General features: G+C 45.3%; 1 protein-coding gene across 1 annotated transcript in view; it reads left to right on the forward strand.

Annotated features, from left to right (window-relative positions):
- NUMB (NUMB endocytic adaptor protein) overlaps positions 1 to 20,156 on the forward strand; it is a gene marked incomplete in the record, with an annotated part of 721,408 nt that overhangs the window by 83,107 nt on the left and 618,145 nt on the right.

Genomic DNA, 20,156 nt, shown 5'->3' on the forward strand with positions numbered 1-20,156 from the left:
AGGACTGCAGCAAGGGAAGACGAAGAACATCCTGATCTAATTGAATCCACCACCTGAGACCTCTCTTGCATATCTGGGGGATTCTTATCAGAGAAGACATGGGTTGGTAAAGTATCAATCATTGTTTTGCCAACATTCACGAGAGAATCCTCATGTAAAATCTGGCTAAAGGTACCAGTGTTATCACTGCTGACATAGATCCTAGAGCTTGAAGGACCAAGCAGGCTGAGATCTTGGTACTGGCAGATTATATAAGGTCATAGGTCAGAAAAATAATTTGAACCCTTGAGGGAGGTAACTATCACCGACTGTGTTGAAAATAACTCCTATGAATTCCAAATTTTTTGTGTTGGTTCTAGTGGGCACTTGTAGTTTATGGTTATTCGCAAATGAGAACAAGTCTGAAGAACCAGCTCTCTTGCCCACATCAACTGATGCCAGGTAGGGGCGGTTATGAGACAGTTGTCTAGATATGGAAACAACCAGAACCCCTGCAGCCTCAGGTGAGCTGCTACTACTGTCACATACTTTATGAACACCCTGGGGGCTGTGGTGAGACCAAAGGGCAGAAAGTACAGTTGTGTACCTACCATAAATGTAGATATTAGAGTGTATTCACTGTTGCAGTCATTACTCTTGGGTTATCCTGCTGGCAGGCTACCCGCAGTCGGCCCGAATTCCAAAGTCCTGGTCCGGCGTTGGTTGCTGTCGCCTCTTCCCTGACGTCAGTGCGCCAGGGGTATAAAAGATGCAGCCGACGCCATTTTCTTCAGTTTTTCTTGCCCCAGATGTCAGTTGCCCCCAAAAGGGTAGGCTAACAAAATTATGCCAATAAACATGCATGCAGTAAAGTAAACATTTCCTTCATCTACAAGCAAATACACCACATAGGTTGTATACAATAGAGAAGTACACATGAGACCCAGCAAAAGAAAGGGGGATGGTGGGAGGGTAACCTGGACTGCAACAGTGAATACACTTGAACATCTACATTTATGGTAGGTACACAACTGTACTATGTTCATCATGTTTCACTGTTGCAGTCATTACTCTTGGGCTGAATCCCAAAGCTGAGGATGGGTGGCTGGGGCTAGACAGGATTAGGAGAGGCTATGAGGCCCTGCAGGACTGCAGTGGCAAAGCCTGATCTGGATTTAGAGTAGAGAGGTAAATGGTAGTGCTTTGTAAAAGTGTGCACTGAACTCCAAGTTGCAGCCTCTAAGATGTCTTTGGTTTGTACTCCTTTGAGGAAGGCTGCTGAAGTGGCTGCTACTCTGGTAGAATGTGGCCTAATGCCCCTAGGCACTGGTTTGCCATGTTGAGAGTTAGCAGAAATGAATGCAGTGGCCTATCCATTTTGAAATAGTCTGTTTTGAGATAGCCTTTCCTTGTGATCCTGCAGCATACGCCACTAAAAGTTGCTCAGTGTTTCTAAAAGCTTTAGTTCTGTCCAAGTAGAAGCGTAGCTGTGTATGTCCAAAGAATGCAGAAGTCTCTCACCCTTGTTCTGTGGGTTTAGATAAAAGGTAGGCAAGTGAATGGTTTGGTTAAGGGCCACACTGGACACCATCTTATGCATAAATGTAGGGCTTGTCCTCAGAGAAACCTTGTCTGGATGTAAAATGATAAAAGATTCCACAGCCATGAGTGCCTGTAACTCAGACTAGTCTTGCAGAGGTTATTGCTAGGAGCAGAACTGTTTTCCAGGATAAGAATTTTATATCAGCTGTTGAGGCTGGCTCAAAAGGAGGCAGTGTGAGTTTTTCCAAGACTTAACTGAGGTCCCATGCAGGTATTGGTGCTCTCCTTGGAGGTCTTATGTTTTTGGCCTCTTTGAGGTACTGCCTTATTAAAGGATGAGAAAAGATAGGTGGTTCTGTATTGTAATGGGCTGAAATGGCAGAGGCATGGATCTTAATTGACAAGAAGGATAGGCCTTTGTCCGGCATCTCAGTTGACGAGGACAGGCCTTTGTCCAGCATCTCAGTTAAGTATTGTAAAACCTGAGGAATATTTGGTACAAACGTGTCAATTCCTTGTGCCTGATTCCAAGCACAGAATCTTTTCCATTTTTCTGCCTAAGATTTTCTGGTACTGGGCATCCTGGCCTCCAAAATAACATCCATCACAGCTTTGGAGAGAGGAGTGTTCTGAATGGCTACATTATCCGCCATGCTGCCAGATTTAAGGTCCTGAGATGGCTGTGCAGGATCGGACTGTTTTGTTGCGTCGAGGCAATGTCCAGGCTGGACCCGGAGACAATTTCTTTAGGATTGGGTAGCAGGGCTGGCGTGGCCAGTCTGGGGCAATCATCATTTTTGGCTTCTCTTGTCTGACTTTTAGGAGTACCTTGGGGAGGAGAGGCAGTGGAGGAAAGGCATATACGGTTAGGTTTTTCCAGCTGAAAGATAGAGCATCCACTGTCCAAGCTTGCTTGTGATAAGTCCTTGTGCAGAATCTCTGTAGTTGGCAGTTGTGAGGGGAGGCAAATAGATCTATGTCTGGGCATCCCCATTTCCTTGTTATCATGCTGAAGACTTGTGGATCCAGTTTCCACTCGTGGGGATCCATGAGGTTTCTGCTTAGTTCGTCTGCCAGAGTATTTTTCTTTCCTGGCAGGAATTGTGCTTGCAGGTGAACTTAAGTCAATGCTGTGTACCACAAAATCATGGCTCGTCTGCAGAGGGGGTAGGAATGAGTGCCTCCCTGCTTGTTTATGTACCACATGACTGTAGTATTGTCTGTCTTTATCAGTAGTTGTCCTGGTTGAAGTAGATCCTTGAAAGCTGTCAGGGCATTCTGAACAGCTAGCATCTCTTTTTGATTGATATGAAGATACATCTGGCTTGCAGGCCATGTGCCCTGAATACATTTTCCTGACGTGTGCTCCCCAGGCATAATCTGATGCATCAGTTGTTAGAGTCTGCCTGGCTGTAGGTAAAGTGAATGGCTGTCCCTTGTTGTGGTGACAGGCCTGTGCCCACCATCAAAACTCCTGTTGCAGGCAGGGAATGAGGGTAATTAATGTTTCCAGGCTGTGGCAATGTTGAGTCCAAACACTTTTTAGATACCATTGTAGTTTCTTCATATGCAGTCTGGCATATGGAATTAGCAGAATGCAGGATGCCATGAAGCCCAAAGCCTGCAGGATTTTTCTTGCAGATAACTGGGTCTTTATTGTTAACATTTTGAAGTAAGAAGTCAGTTGCCTTTGTTTGTCTGGCGTGAGATAAGCCATCTGGGCAGTTGTATTTAAGCTTGCACCCAGGAATATCATCTCTTGAGAGGGTACTAGTTTTGATTTCTTTTCGTTTACTGTGTACCCTAGGCAAATTAGTAATCTTTTTACAAATGCCAGATGTTTTAGTAGAATGTCCTTGTTCTCTGCTTGAATAAGGCAGTCGTCCAAGTAAGGATATATTTGAATTCCTCTGTCTGCAAAATGCAATTACTGGTGCCAGGCATTTTGTGAAGACCCTGGGTGCAGTAGATAAGCCAAAGGGCAGTGCAGAGAATTGGTAGTGCATTGAGCCAGCTATAAATCTGAGGTATCTTCTGCAAGATTGTCTGATTGGGACTTGCAGGTATGACTCTTAGGTCCAAAGTTACAAGCCAAGCCTTCTTGCCCAGCATGGGCAGAAGCTGCTGCAGAGTCAACATTTTGAAACGTCCAGAAATGTGGTCAGAATAGACAGGTCCAGTATTGGTCTCCAGGCTTTGTCCTTTCTGGGTACCAAGAAAAGTCTAGAGTAAAATCCTTGTCCCTGCTCTTGTTGTGGTACTCGCTGAATGGCCCTCATTCATGTACATGAGGGATGAAACTTGCTTTTGTGCCTCTGCCCACTGATTGTGTGGCAGGTCTGGCATACCTTTTGCCCTTGGCAGCGTGTGAAAGTGGAACCTGTAGCCCTGAGACACTATGTTCAAGACCCACTTGTCCTGTGTGATCATGTGCCAATTTTGTGAAAAAAGTACTAGTTTTCCCCCTAAGGGGGCTGCCAAAAGATAAGTGCTTGGTGCTGGTAGTGCTGGTACAGGAAAGTCATTGGGACGGTTCCCTGTATGGCTGTGATTTGTACTCCCCGCTTTTGGAGGTAGAAGCACCCCATTGTTTAGGCCTGTATGAGCCTTGGGGCTGGGATCTGCCTCTGGGGCGTCTGTATCTGCCTCTTTGTGGCCTGCCTGACATTGGAAAGGACCAATTCTTTGTAGGCCAGCTCCTGCTAAATCTGGGTGGCTGCACCTGTAAGAAATCCTTAACTGTCTGCATAGATTTCGCTTTGTCCTCCATTTTCTTCAACACCTCTTCTGCTTTAACACCAAACAAAGTATCATGCTGTAATGGAGCATCTAATAATTTTGCTTTAACATGATCAGGCAGATTCTGTTCCTTTAACCAAGCCTAATGACAGAACCCGTAACAGCGGCCCTGCAAGAGGCCTCCAGAGAATCAAAACCACATTGCAAAGTATGCTTTCCCACTTGTTCAGCTGCATGCAATAAATCCTGCATTTCCTTGTTTTCTGTACATTCAGAATTTGTTAACATTTTCTGTTTAAGCAGTAACATTAAGTACTGCTGATATTTAAGCATGTGAAATTGACAATTTAAAGCCCTCACAGCCAAGGTAGCAGAAGTGTAAACCTTTTTCCCCCATCTGTCCAGTGCCCTTGAATCCCTATCAGAGGGGGGTAGGATTTTTTTGCAGTGGAAGCCTTGACCCCTTTGGGACCCTGAGAAATAGTTTCTGGGTCAGCAGCAGGGTTTTTATAAAGAAATTTATGTGAATCTGGAACCCTGTAGTATCGGTCTGGTTTAACAGGTGCAGGGGATAAAGAGTCAGGAGACAGGCTGGACTCTGAAAATACATCATCTACAATGTGTAAAACAAGAGGGACAGCAAGAGGCCTGTGCTGAGGTAGTAAAAGAAAGTCTCTGAGCCTTTTCTTAGATTCTGAGTAGTCTTGGCTCTCCCAGTGGAAATGCTCCCTCATGGTATGCAGGGTTTCCCCAAAAGAATAATCCTCAGGAGGGGAGGCTGAAGGGATAGATTCTTCGGCATCGAATTCCTCATAGGGAGGAAGAGAGTATTCCCTGTTCAGAAGTTGAGTCAGAGGAAATGGAAACCTGATCTGAAGATTCATGTTTGGTCTCTTGCCTAGGCCTCTTATCAGGAGGGGAATGGGAACCCCCTGATCAAAGTAATTAGGTCTTCGGCCATTTTTGAGCATCTGTTTCTTAGGCATGGAGGCCTGTCCATGGGCTTGCTGTACTTGTTTCTTTGTCTTTAGTGGTGCTTTAGTCTTTGCCTTTGAAGCTGTAGTTGGTTTTATATAAAACTGTGTAGACCTGAAAACACCCTCAGAAGCAGATGCCTGCTCAGCGGCTCAGGACCCATCCGAGGGAATATTTTCCAAATGTCCAATACCTTGAGTTTCCAGAGGCCTAGTCTGCTCCACGTGGGAGTCGGAAGAGGCCTGCGGCTCTGAGGTAGTGGGCATCAGGGGCTGCGAAAGCGCCTCACTGAGAACCGGTGACTGGCTTAGAAGAGGCCTCGTCGTCAGTTTTGGACCTAGGATGCCTGTCCTTTTCCTTGCGTTTCTTATGAATTGCGGTAGTCGGATGGCTATCCGAGGACATTGTATAATTAAATCTTCAGCCAAAGTAATGAAATGCAAAATTGTACCGACGCTTAATAGTGCGTTGGTTAAATCTAGCACAAAACCTGCAATTAGCAACGTCGTGATCAGGGCCTAGGCAAGGAGCACAATAAGAATGGAAGTCCTTATGAGGTATTTGCTTCCCACAAAACTTTTTCTGACATCGGTCTGGAGCAAGAAAAAAAAGTTTCCCCAGCGGGGTACTTAGCTTTAAATGAAGACTTTGGATCTGAAATTCGAACACAAAAATCTCAGGAGTCGGCCAACCGGAATTTGCGAACTGCTTTTGCTTCAGGCACCGTGCGGCAAGAAAGACTGAAGAAAATGGCGTCGGCTGCATCTTTTATACCCCTGGCGCACTGACGTCAAGGAAGAGGCGACAGCAACTGACGCCGGACTTAGACTTTGGAATCCAAGCCGACTGCGGGTAGCCTGCCAGCAGGATAACCCAACTGTAATGACTGCAACAGTGAAACACGAAGAACATCTGGTCCATTACTCCTTGGGACAGCATGCTATGAAGAACTGGTGGAACAAGAGTAGGACCCCCCCCCCCCCCCGAAAAGGATGAATTTTCTACCACTCCCATCCGTAACCTTGATGAATGATCTTCAGAACCAATTTGTTTGAAACATTAAAAAAAAAAAAAAAAAAAAAGATATTCAGACTTTCTGGAAGAAACAAGGGGGTCAAAAAAAGGTCTCGCAAGTAGCCATTCAATCTATTTGAATGTTCTTGGCTTTGGGAGGGAACAAACTTAGATTCCCTAGATCAATTTACCCATTTCACCACACTTTTTGATATTCCTCTGCCGCAGAGGGACCAAAAATAAATCTCTATCTAAAGGAGGATTTAAAAATGCCATTTTATCATCTGGGAGGTACTAAGAATGCAGCCATGCAAATCTCCTCAAACAGTACCAATGGTGAGCATAGTCCTGGAAATAGTAGCAACAATGAATAGTGGTGACCTGTGCAACAGAAGAAAGTGAATATAAAGCAGACTTTTCCACACAAGAATTTGCAGATAAAACATAGGTTCATAGGTTGGTACTAGGCTATCAGCCCTAGGTCCTATACAAGCCTAGCCATAACAATTCCCTAGCTATTTCTTCCCACACTATTTACTTCCCTGGACCTCTGTCTAGCAGGGCAACTGTTGTGATCCCCGGGGTGAATTTCCTTTCTCCCATCCAATCATCAAGGTTCCTTTTGAAGAGGGCCAAAGAGGTGCTCTGCTTGACATGTATGGAGAGTCTATTCCAGAGTCTGGGGACTCTCTGGGTCAGGAACCTATCCCTCCAGCATGTTTTGTTTATTGTGATGACAAGAGATTTAGATCCCTGGAGTGTGTGGCTCTGAGGGATTGAGATTTCTTTAAGTGTAGCATGTCCAACAGCTTTGGGTTTGACATGGTCTTGTATGCCAAGAAGAGATCACCTCGGAGTAGACGATATGTGACCGACTATAGCTGGAGTTTAAGGTGGTCAGCACAGGGCATCTGCTTTAGGCCTGTGATTCTTTTAGTGAGGTATTTCTGCGGCCTTTCCAGTTGGGGTGTTGTATTTTATAATGGGTCTAATGAGAGAGGAGTACAGTGGGACAATGACCTCCTTTTTTCTGGATGAATAGCCCTTAGTGATGAGGTGTGCCACAGAGAAGGATTTCCTGACTGTTGTGGCAACGTGGTTATTGAAGATTTTCATAATTAGTCAGAACTAACACAAGCCTAGCAATTCAAAATTCTGAAAATCAAAGTTGAACTATACACTTTCCCCATCCTTCTTAATTTTCCCATTCTTATCAGAAAGAGTAGGATAGGTATTAACTGTTTAGCAGCAGTGGGATCAACTAAAGGTATAGCTACTGGTCAGGTTTGGAAATATGCAAATAAAAACTTAAGACTGTGGAACTTTATACATCCTACTTGCCTTTTTAGGGGCAGCTGGTTGACTATCAGGAAAAAGTACAGTTTTGTACCCATCATAAATGTAGATGTTCGAGTGTTCACACTGCTGCAGTCATCACACTTGGGTTATCCTGCCATCAGGCGGTCCCGCAGTCGGCCACAGCTCCAAAGTCTTGGTCCGGCGTTGGTTGCTGTCACTTCTTCCCTGACGTCAGTGCGCCAGGGGTATATAAGAGGTATCTGATGCCATTTTCTTCAGTTTTTCTTGCCCCAGATGTCAGGTGCCCCCAAGTAGATAGGCAATACATATTGCTAATAAAACATACAAAAAGGAATAAAAGGAATACCTTCAGTTACAAGCAAATACACCACAAAGGATGTACGGGATAGAAAGGTATAGAAAAGTTCAGCTAGGTCAAAGGGGATGGTGGGAGGGTAACCTGGAGTGCAGCAGTGTGAACACACTAACATCTAAATTTATGGTAGGTACAAAACTGTACTATGTTCATCGTGTTACACTGCTGCAGTCATCACACTTGGGTTGAATCCCAAAGCTAAGGATGGGCGGTGGAACTAAACAGGGTTTGGAGAAGCTAGTAGGCCCTGCAGAACTGCAGTGGCAATACCAGCTCTGGTTTTAGAGTATAGAGGTAAGTGATAGTGCTTGGTGAAGGTGTGCACTGAACTCCAAGTTGCAGCCTCCAAAATATCCTTGGTTGGTACCCAGCTGAGGAAGGCTGTTGATGTTGCTGTAGCCCTGGTGGAATGGGGCCTAATGTCACCAGGTACAGGTTTCCCATGGTGTGTGCAGCAGAAACGGATACAATGTCCTATCCATTTTGAAATGGTCTGTTTTGAGATGGCCTTTCCTTGTGATCCTGCAGCATAGGATACAAAGAGCTGGTCAGATTTTCTGAAAGCCTTAGTTTTATCCAAGTAATAACGTAATTGCCTGTGAATGTCCAAAGAGTGTAGGAGCCTTTCCCCTTTGTTCTGGGGGTTTGGATAAAAGTTGCCAAATGAATGGTTTGGTTTAGGGCCACACTGGATACCACCTTTGGCATAAAGGAAGGGTTAGTTCGTAAAGCGACTCTGTCTTGATGAAAAATGATGAAAGGCTCCACTGCCATTAGGGCCTGTAGCTCTGAGACTCTCTGTGCTGAAGTTATTGCTAGCAGCAGGGCAGTTTTCCATGATAGAAACTGTAAATCAGCTGTAAAAGCTGGTTCAAAGGGCGGTAGTGTAAGTTTTTCCAAAACAAAGTTGAGATCCCAAGTTGGTGTTGGTGCTCTCCAGGACGGTCTTATGTTCTTAGCCCCTCTGAAGTACTGTCTTAGTAATGGATGTGAAAATATAGGAGGATCTGTGCTGTACGGAGTTGAAATAGCTGAGGCGTGGATCTTAATAGATGAAAAGGAAAGTCCTTTGTGCAACATCTCAGTTAAATATTGTAGAATCTGAGGAATATTTGGGACAAGGGGATTCTGGCCTTTAGCCTGGTTCCAGGCGCAGAATCTTTTCCATTTGTCTGAATAGGCTTTTCTGGTGCTGGGCCTCCTGGCCTCCAGAATGACATCCATAACAGCTTTAGAGAGAAGTGTTGACTGGTTGTTTAGGTAATTTGCCATGCAGCCAGATTTAAAGTCTTGAGCTGGCTGTGTAGAATCTGATTGTTTTGCTGAGTGAGCAGGTGAGGAATTTAAGGTAAAATCCATGGTGGGCCTTAAGCCATGTTCCTTAGTATTGGATACCAGTGTTTGGCGTGGCCAGTTTGGAGCAATGAGTATCATTTGTGGCATCTCTAATCTGGCATTCAGCAGCACCTTTGCCAGAAGAGGCAGTGGAGGAAAGGCATACACTGTTAATGTTTTCCAACTGAATGAGAGGGCGTCCACTTTCCAAGCTAGTGTGTGGTATGTCCTTGTGCAAAATTTCCGTAGTTAGTAGTTTTGGGGGGAGGCAAACAGATCTATGTCTGGGCTCCCCCATTTTTGAGTTATCATTGCGAATACTTGTGAATCTAGTTTCCACTCGTGAGGATCTATGATGTTTCTGCTTAGATCGCCTGCCAATGTGTTTTTCTTTCCTGGCAGGAATTGTGCTTGTAGTTGAACTTGGTAGGTCAGTGCTGTGGTTCCACAAGGTCATTGCTTGCCTGCATAGGGGGTAGGAATGTGTGCCCCCTTGCTTGTTTATGTACCACATCACTGTGGTGTTGTCCGGCTTTATTAGTAGTTGTCCTGGATGTAGGAGGTCCTTGAAAGCTTAGGGCATTTTGTACAGTTAGCGTCTCTTTTTGATTGATATGTAGATGCCTTTGATCTGCAGACCATTTGCCCTGAATACACTGTCCTGTCATGTGTGCTCCCAAAGCATAATCTGATGCATCCGTTGTTATAGTTTGCCTGGCTGTGTGTAAGGTAAAAGGCTGACCCTTGTTGAGGTGACATGCCTGAGCCCACCATATAAACTCCTGTTGAAGGCAGGGAATGAGTGGTATTATTGTTTCCAAGCTGTGGCAGTTTTGAGTCCATATGCTTTTCAGGTACCACTGTAATTTCCTCATATGCAGTTTTGCATATGGTATTAGTAGTATGCAAGATGCCATGAATCCCAAGGCCTGCAGAATTTTTCTTGCAGGGAGTTGGGTCTTTGTTGCCATCATTTTGAAGTATTGAGTCAGTTGTCCTTGCTTGTCTGGCATGAGATAAGCCATCTGGGCCGTTGTATTTAAGCTGGCACCCAGGAATATTATGTCTTGTGAGGGCACTAATTTTGACTTCTTTTCGTTTACTGTGTACCCTAGGCAACTTAACAGGCTTTTGACAAACGCCAGATGCTTTAAAAGAATGTCCTTCCTTTCTGCTTGAATAAGGCAGTAGTCCAGGTATGGATATATTTGAATTCCTCTTTGTCTGCAGTATGCAATTACTGGTGCCAGGCATTTTGTGAAGACCCTGGGTGCAGTAGATAAGCCAAAGGGCAGTGCAGAGAATTGGTAATGGGTTGAACCTGCTATAAATCAGAGGTATCTTCTGCAATTTTGTCTGATAGGAACATGCAGGTATGCCTCCTTGAGGTCCAACGTTACTAGCCAAGCCTTCTTGCCCAGCATGGGAAGAAGTTGCTGTAGGTTCATAGGTTCATACTAGGCTATCTGCCCTAGGGCATTTATAAGCCTAGCCAGAGTGTGTGTGGCTTTCGCCACCCATTGGGATGAGAATACTACGCCCATTTAGGGTTTAGTTTACTGTGCCTCTGTCTAGTAGTGACACAGAGATGACCCCCGGGGTAAACCTACGATCTCCCATCCACTCGTCAAGATTTCCCTTGAAGAGAGTAAGTGAGGGGCTCTGCTTACCATGGACTGGGATTCTGTTCCAGAGTGTAGGGAGCCTCTGGGTTATGAATCTGTCCCTCCAGCACGTCCTATTTATATCTGTGTTGAGGTTCAAATCTCTTGCTCTCGTGGCTCTGATGGATTTGGATTTTCTGAGGTGGAGCATGTCCATTAATTCCGGATTGGACATGGCCTTGTATGTCAGTCACAGATCACCTCTGAGTAGGCGGTATGCGACTGAATAGAGCTGGAGTTTTTTCAGCCTGGCAGCACATGACATATATGCTTGAGACCCTTTATCCTCTTTGTGAGGAACTTTTGGGGTCTTTCTAACTGCTGCAAGTGTCGGGTAAGATGCATCCCAAATGGGGCATTGTACAAAACCATGGGCCTGATAAGAGAAGAGTACAGGGGCACAATGACCTCTCGATCTAGATGTGAATCCCTTCATGATAAGGTGGGCAATATAGAAGGTCTTCCTAACCACCTTGGCAATGTGAGTATCAAATGAGAGGTTACTGTCGACTTGGGTCCCTAGGTCCCAGATTATCAGTTCCATACTTAATGGATTACCACCTATGTGGTAATTTGTGGGTACCTTGTTTTTCCCAAAGGGTATGACTAAATTTTTTGGCGTTCAGTTTAAGGCCATGGCTCTGGCACCAATTATCCGTTTCTATGAGGCCTTTCTGAAGGATGCTTGTGTCCGCTGGAGTATCAATTATGGCACCCAGTTTGCAGTCATCTGCGAACTTTGTCAGCCACAATCCTCCTACGTTTGCTTGCACATCGGAAAAATAAATGCCGAACAAGAGGGGTCCCAGGACTGAGCCCTGTGGGACACCGCTTGTGACTGGCTTAGAGTCCGACATGGCTCTAGCAATTCTGACCTTGTGGGTTCTGTCCTTGCGCCAGTTTGCAACCCATCTTGTGACATATGGGTTTACATTTAAGCTGGTGAGTTTGTTAATGATGCCCGAGTGGGGTATTGTGTCGAAGGCTTTTGCAAGGTCAAGGTCGGCTGTGTGAACTGCCTTACTCTCATCAATGGCCTTAGTGACTGTTTCAAAAAAGTCGACTAGGTTCAAAAGGCAGGATCTGCCTTTGACAAAGCCGAATTGGGTAGGATCCAATGTCTGTAGGTCCCCAATGTCTTTGTTTATGAGTTCCATAATGATCCTTTCCATAGCTTTGCAGACCAGGCTCGTCAAGCTTATGGGGCGGTAATTTCCAGGGTTTGTAGAAGCACCTCCTTTGTGGAGTGGGACCACTGTTGCTGTACGCCACTCTTTGGGTACGTATCCTGTAGTAAGGCTAAGATTAAACAGCAGCCTTATGTGCGGGTTTAGTTCCTCTTGGAGTTCATGTAGCACGCAGCCCGGGACACCGTTCGGTCCCATTAATGCTGTGTTTTTAGCTTTGAAGAGGGAGGCTCTCACCTGGGCATCTGAGATGTTAGGGAGGTTACACTCTGCTGGGATAGACATTTCTCCTTTTGGGGGGGAGGGGGCGGAGAAATTTGCACTGAACCTGTCTGCCAGAATGTTGGCAATATCTGTGGGTTCAGTGTATTTTGTGTCATTTTGGACAACTCTGAGCATATCTGGAAGTTTCCACCCAGGTTTCTAACATAACTAAAAAAGGCCTTGTGATCATCTTTTGTTTCTTTTGCGATTTTTCTCTCAAAGTTGGCCTTGGATGATTTTATGAGTGATCGAAGTTTTTTGCTAGTACTGATCAGAGATACCTTCCCTTTTGGGGATTTTGCTCTGTCATGCAGTAGCTTCCTCCTCCTGTTGTAAAGTTTGTTAATGGCTGGGGTCCACCAGACAGGACGCCTGCCTTTGTGGGAATGGGTCTTGGTTTTATTAGGGATTGCATGATCCATGCATTCTTTAAGGTGTCTGTAGAAGGCATTTATAAAGGATTCAGCGGTGTGGGTTGTGGTTTCCACTGGCCTAGGGGCCTTGAAAGATACCACTTCAGTCTTAAGAAGTGTGAAGTCAGCTTTTGAGAAATTCTTCACTGTGGTCTTCTGTGCAGGGGATGGGGGTGAGATGTAGATTTCCAGTGAGATTAATTTATGGTCGGATCTCACCAATGAGGGGTATACTTCTGGTGTGGAGCATTTTGTCCCCAGGTTTGTGATGATCAGGTCTAGTATATTATCTCCTCTTGTGGGAGTGGTGACTAGTTGCTCCATCACATTTGAGTTTATGAATTCTAGGAACCTTTGGGCTAGGGTGTTGGGGCTTGAGTAATGTTCCCAGTCTATGTTTGGGTAGTTGAAGTCTCCCAATATGATGGTATTTGGAAAGACATTCATACTCTCTCTCCAGTGTCTTCAGGAAGGCTGAGTGGGGTTCCTGAGTTTGAGAGGGTGGTCTGTAGCATGCTACAAACTGTAGGGCAGTTTTGCCTATGGTTAGTTGCACCTGGATGGTCTCCGATGCTTCGTGCATTGCCACTAACCTGGAGGTGTGGGTATCTTTGATGAATATGGATACTCCCCCTCCTTTTGTGGTTCGGTCCAAGTTTTGGGGGCCAGAAAGCATGATATGAGGTATAACCTGGTAGTGCTGGGGTGCTCTCAGGAGCCTTGAACCAGGTTTCAGTCACTGCACAGACATCAATGTTCTCCATACTGAGGAGGGGGCTTCGAGAGCATGCATCATGAGGTTTAGACTTCTGGCATTGAGCAGCATTACCCTTAGTTTTTTTTCACTTGTGTTTTCTAGGAAGGTGGGTTTGTCTTTTGAGCCTTGCCTAAAAAAGGCACTATGGGAGTAGTGTTAGCATCTTGAATTTGGGTACTTCGAGATATGTGTTTAGAATTGAGAGGTCCAGAATGGGTCTCCAAGCTTTGCCCTTTCGGGGAACTAGAAAGAATGTTGAGTAAAATCCTTGTCCCTGCTCCTGTATAGGAACCTGTTGAATGGCTCTCATGTCCATGAGAGCTGTAATTTGTTTTTGAGCCTCTGCCCATTGATTTGGTGGCAGGTTTGGCATTCCTTTTATCCTTGGTAAAGGTGTGAAAGTGGAATCTGTATCCTTGAGATACAATATTTAGGCCCCATTTGTCTTTTGTGATGATGCGCCAGTTGTCTGCAAAAAGTGTTAGCTTTCCTCCCAAGGGAGCTGCCAAGACGGATTTGCTTGGCAGTCTGAGGGGTAAGTCATTGTGTTTGTCTTCTGGTAGTTTGAGACCTGTCTTCGCCTCCTTTCTGGGTTGTGGCACCCCATTGTTGAGGCTTGTAAGAGCCTTATGACTGACCTCTGCCCCTTGGGCGTCTGTATTTGCCCCTCTGTGGTCTGAGAGAAGCTGGAAAGGACCAGTTTTTGGTTGGCCAATTTCTGCTGAAAAGAGGGGGTTGAACCTGTAAAAAAATCCTTGACCGTCTGCATAGATTTTACCTTATCCTCCATTTTCTTTAAAACCTCTTCTGCTTTTACACCAAATAAAACATCCTGCTGTAAAGGTGCATTCAATAACTTTGCTTTTACATGATCAGGTAAAGTTTGTTCTTTTAACCAAGCATGCCTACGTATGACAGACCCTGTCACTGCTGCTCTACAAGAAGCTTCCAATGAATCAAATCCACATTGCAAAGTATGTTTTCCCACTTGTTCAGCTGCATGCAACAAATCTTGCATTTCCTTGTAATCAGGCTGCTCTGTGTGTGTGATCATTTTTTGTTTTGAGACATCAAATATTGTTGACATTTCAGCCTGTGAAACTGGCAATTTAAGGCCCTCATAGCTAGAGTAGCCGAGGTATATATTTTCTTTCCCCATCTGTCTAGTGCTCTAGAATCCCTTTCAGAGGGTACAGGATATTTAGCAATAGAGGCCTTAACCCCTTTGGGACCCTGGAAAATGGTTTCTGGGTCAGCAACAGAGCTTTTATATAGGAATTCGTGCGAGTCAGGGACTCTGTAGTATCTGTCTGGTTTGGCTGGTGCAGGAGGTAGTGAATCTGGGTTAAGGCTAGATTCTGAATAAACATCATCCACAATGTCTAACACTGGTAGAATAGCAAGTGGTCTGTGCTGGGGTAGTAAAAGGAACTCTCGGAGCCTTTTCTTAGAATCAGAGTAATCCTGGCCTTCCCAGTGGAAATGTTCCCTCATGGTATGTAAAATTTCCCCAAAAGAGTAGTCTTCTGGGGGAGATGCTGAAGGAATAGACTCTTCAGCATCAGAGTCTTCATAAGGGGGAAAAGAATATTCCTGTTCCTCAGAAGAATCTGAGGAAACTGAAACCTGGTCAGAGGAAGCGTAGTCCTCCTCCTGTCTAGGCCTTTTATCAGGAGGGGGATGGGAACCCCTGATAAGGGTAATTAAGTCTTTGGCCATCTTAAGCATCTGTTTCTTAGGCATGGGGCCTTGTACTGGAGACTGCTGTACAGTCATCTTTGCTTTTTAAAGGAGTTTTCAGCTTTGCATAGGATTTAATAGTGAGTGTAGTTGGTCTGAAGATACCTTCTGCAACTGAAGGTGTTTCAACTGCACCGGAATCTCCTTCAGCCATGGAGTCGGAAGGGCCTAAAGATAAAGGTTGTGGAGGCCTAGCAATCACCTCTTGGGAATCGGATGCCACCTGGGGTTCTGAACCTGTGGTCGTCAGGGGCTGCGTAGGCACCTCACTGAAAACCGGCGACTGGCCTAGCAGAGGCCTCGGAGTCTGGTTTGGGTCTTGGCTGCCTGTCCTTATCTTTGCGCGACGGCATGGTGTAATTAAATTTCCTACCAAAATAATGTCGGGCGAAATCAAACCGACGTTTTATAGTTCGTTTGTTAAACCTAGCACAAAACAGACAACCTGTGACGTCGTGGTCTGGGCCTAGGCAAGGAATACAATAAGAATGAAAGTCCTTATGAGGTATTTGCTTCCCAGAGGAAATGCAATTAACTTTTTCTGACATCGGACTGAGGCAAGAAAAGGTTCCCCAACGGGGTGCTTAGCTTTATTGAAGACTTCGGTCTGAAATTCGATTTGAAAATCTCAGGAGTCGGCCGACCGGCACTTCCGAACTGCTTCTGCTTCAGGCACCGCGCGGCAAGAAAGACTGAAGAAAATGGCGTTGGATGCCTCTTATATACCCCTGGCACACTGACATCAGGGAAGAAGCGACAGGAACCGATGCCGGACCAAAACTTTGGAACTCTGGCTGACTGCGGGACCGCCTGACGGCAGCATAACCCAAGTGTGATGATTGCAGCAGTGTAACATGATGAACATCTGCAGGCAGTAACACATGTATTCGCTAAAGCAAACAGAACAGGAGGAATGGGTGTAGGTTCAGGAAATTCTTTAACAATTCATAATATTTTCTGAGGGACCGAGAAACTTTGGTGTTCTCCCATTGTAAACACTGGCACATTCTAGCAATGGTTTCAGAGAAAGAGAAACCTTTACAGGGAGAATCAGAGTCAGAGTATGTTGCGTCTTTCGGCTTTTCCCGGTTAGGGGTCGCCACAGCGGAACTCCGGTCCACTAATGATTCAGAAATTTGAGGAGAAAAACACAGTCTCTCTGTCCCCTTACCTTCCTGCTCAGATTCAGAATCTTGAGTCTCTTCAGAAGAAAAAAAAAAAAAAAAAAGGAGAGAGGAATCTATTTCTTTTACTAGAAACTGCTGTATAAGAAAGATCAACAGCCTGAATTAAACCCAGAGCCAGACCCTGCAAACTACTCATAAGCTGACAGGTGTTTACTTGGCTAACTACCACAAGGGCCTTTTTAAGCCTAGCCATGCATCCCAAATCTCTGACAAGTTCTGATACCCTTGATAATAAGCATGGGTCTGGGAGATGAACCATTTACAGGTTACCTGTTTGCATTAGAGAAATAGGTGTCAAACCAGGGATGAATTTCCAGTTTCCCACCCAACTGTCCAAGTTGCACTTGAATTGGGTTAGGGAGGAACTCTGCTTCACATGGATAGGGAGCCTGTTCCATAGACCGGGTAGTCTCTGGGATATATGCCTCTCTCTCCAGCAGGTCCTATTTATATCACAGGCAAGGTTCAAATCTTTAGCATGGGTAATTCTAGTACTGTGTTTTGCGGATATGCAGAAAGTCCATCGGAGTGGGGTCAGACAATGCTCTGTATGCTAGGCATAGATCTCCCCTCAAAAGCCTGTAAGAGACAGGATACAGGGATAGGGAGTTGAGGCGGTCTGCATAGGACATGTTACTTGGAACCTCTCAGGATGTTCCAGTTGTTGGTTTATTTCGAGTGGGGGGATTAAGGAACAGACACCAGGCCTTAGCTTAATATCTACAATTGAAAATAAGGCAGAATCTTGCAAGACAAAATGTCTTGTGGTTCAACTTTGTGCAAAGCAAACATTTAACTGAATCTTATACTGTTGTTAACAGCTCTGTCTGGATTCCTGCGGCATGAAAATTTTCCAGCTTTTTCAATGTCTTCTATTACTGTGAACGACTCCCTACCAGTGTTGCTGTTGTGAACAAGCAGAGTACAGTTGTGTATCTACCATAAATGTAGATGTTAGAGTGTATTCACTGTTGCAGTCATTACTCTTGGGTTATCCTGCTGGCAGGCTACCTGCAGTCGGCCAGATTCCAAAGTCTAGGACTGGCGTCGGTTGCTGTCGCCTCTTCCCTGACATCAGTGCACCAGGGGTACAAAATATGCAGCAGACGCCATTTTCTTCAGTTTTTCTTGCCCCAGATGTCAGGTGCCCCAAATAGGTAGGCTGGAAAAATATATAAATAAGAAATGCAAGTACAAAAATTAGAGGTTATGTACCTACCATAACATTCCATGTTAGTTGTCTTCTCTCGCCTTCTTTCTTGCTGGATGGGTTCGGAGCCGATCCTCTGCTCCGACTCGGCACTTGCTAAGCTCGAGTCACTTTCACCAGCTCGAGGCAGCCCCATATCCCATGATGCAAGGCGGTATATACCCAGATCTCGTTTGGTACTTATAGGGAAAACACCTAGCACAAAAAACTTTCCACTAAGGAAAAAAGAGCAATAAGCCTAAACAAAAGGGCTATAATGGGAACCCAGATAACTAACTGGCGCCCAAAGAAGCAATCTTCCTAACAAGGGAGATCAAAGTCTGTCCAGGCAAGGGGGCAGGAGGGAGGGTCGCAAGAAAGAAGGCGAGAGAAGACAACTAACATGGAACGTTATGGTAGGTACATAACTTCTAAATGTTAAGTTGTCAATCTCGCCTTCATTCTTGCTGGATGGGACCGCGTCCCTAGCACCTCTATCCTGGGTGGCTCAATGGAACAGACTCTTGAGAACCGTAGAACCAAAACTGGCCCTATCCCTGGAGGCCAAATTCAATTTGTAATGAGAAACAAAGGTATGAGGAGTGGCCCAAGTGGCTGCTGCACAAATAGTATCTAAGGGAAGTCTAGCCTGAAAAGCTGTGGAAGTGGCTAAGCTTCTGGTGGAATGTGCCTTTGGTTTTGAGCACAGCTGTTTGCCCCTAAGTTGATAGATTTCGGAAATGGTGGAAGAAAGCCATCTAGACAAGGTCACTTTGGAAACAGGAAGGCCTTTCTTATTCTGAGCATAAGAAAGAGAGTTGATCAGACTTTCTGAATTGTTTTGTTCTGTCCAAATAATATCTGAGTTGGCGGTGAACATCAAGATAATGTAATTTTTGTTCTGATCTGTTGGAGTAATTGGGGAAAAATATGGGGAGATCAATAGATTGGTTTAAATTTGTTTTTGAAGCAACCTTGGGCAAAAAGGAAGGATTAGTTATCAAGGATACTCTGTCCTTGTGGAAGACAAGGGGGGACGAACAGAAAAGGCATGCAGTTCTGACACTCTCCTAGCCGAGGTAATAGCGACAAGGAAGAGTGTCTTCCAAGAAAGAAACTTTAGAGAACATGAAACAGCTGGCTCAAAGGGAGGAAGAATTAAGGATGTCAGCACTAGATTTAGGTCCCATTGAGGAGGAGGACTCCTGACAGGAGGATTAAGGAGAAAAACTCCTCTTAGAAAAGCTTTACAAAGCCTGTGGGACATAATGTTATGGTCTGCAAAACAGACATGAAAGTTCGAGATCGCAGCTAACTGAACTTTGACAGTGGAAGCTGAAGAACCCGATTTAAGGATTTCCGCTAAAAAATCCAAAACTGTATGAACGGGGGCAGTAAAAGGATCTATATTCCTTGATTTCGCCCAAAGGGAGAAACGTTTCCACTTGCTAGTGTAAATCCTTCTAGTAGAGGATTTAAGAGAAGCCACTATGATATCCCTAACAGGGTTAGAGATCATAGGAAGCCTGGCTAAGGAAGTAAGTGGAGCAACCAAGCTGTGAGGTTGAGAGAAGGAATGGACCGATGCAGCTGACCCGATTGGTGGATCAGAAGATCTGGCACTGGGTCCAGATGCCACGGCTGCACCAAGAGGTGACGATGGAGGAACGGAAACCAAATTTGTCGAGGCCAATACGGGGCAATGAGAATCATTTTGGCTCTCAAAACGGTAGCTTTCTGGAGTACTTGTGGTATCAAAGGAAAGGGAGGAAAGGCATAAAGAAGTCCCTGGGGCCAATCTTGGGTAAGAGCGCCTCTGGGGGGATGGCCTGGAAGTGGGAAGAGAGAGAAGAAGTCCGGGCATTTGCTGTTTTGGGGAGTAGCAAAAAGATCGCAACATGGGCGACCCCATTCTTGAAAAATCTCCTCCACTATAGATTGCTTGAGAGACCACTCGTGAGGCATGAGAATTGCTCTGCTCAATCTGTCCGCTAAAATGTTGGTTTTCCCAGGGATATGCGTTGCTACCAGAAACCAATGAGAGGAGATCGCCCATTGCCAAAGTCTGAGAGCTTCTCGACACAAGGGGTAGGACTTGGTTCCGCCCTGTTTGTTGATATACCACACTACGGACATATTGTCCGTGTGAACTGCAACTGTTCCCAAGGGAAGAAAGTCGCTGAGGGCTTGCAACGTTAAAAGCACTGCTCTTATCTCTAGGACATTTATGTGCAGGTGGTATTCGAACGGTTGCCACGTCCCATGAACCATCCTGCCCTGATAATGACCCCCCCACCCGATCAGGGAGGCGTCCGTAGTGACTGTGGCTAACGGGGCCGGGGAAACAAAGGGTCTGCCCCGATGAATCTGGGCAGAAGAAATCCACCAGGATAGATGGTTTTTGCAAGTCTGTGTCACCAGAATTTGATGACGCATGGGGAGTTGTTGGTAAGACCATTGGGTGAACAACATCCACTGAAGGAGACTCATGTAAAA

Source organism: Protopterus annectens, chromosome 6.part0 (assembly GCF_019279795.1).
Source record: "Protopterus annectens isolate FY-2018-M chromosome 6.part0, PAN1.0, whole genome shotgun sequence".
Lineage (NCBI taxonomy): Eukaryota > Metazoa > Chordata > Ceratodontiformes > Protopteridae > Protopterus > Protopterus annectens.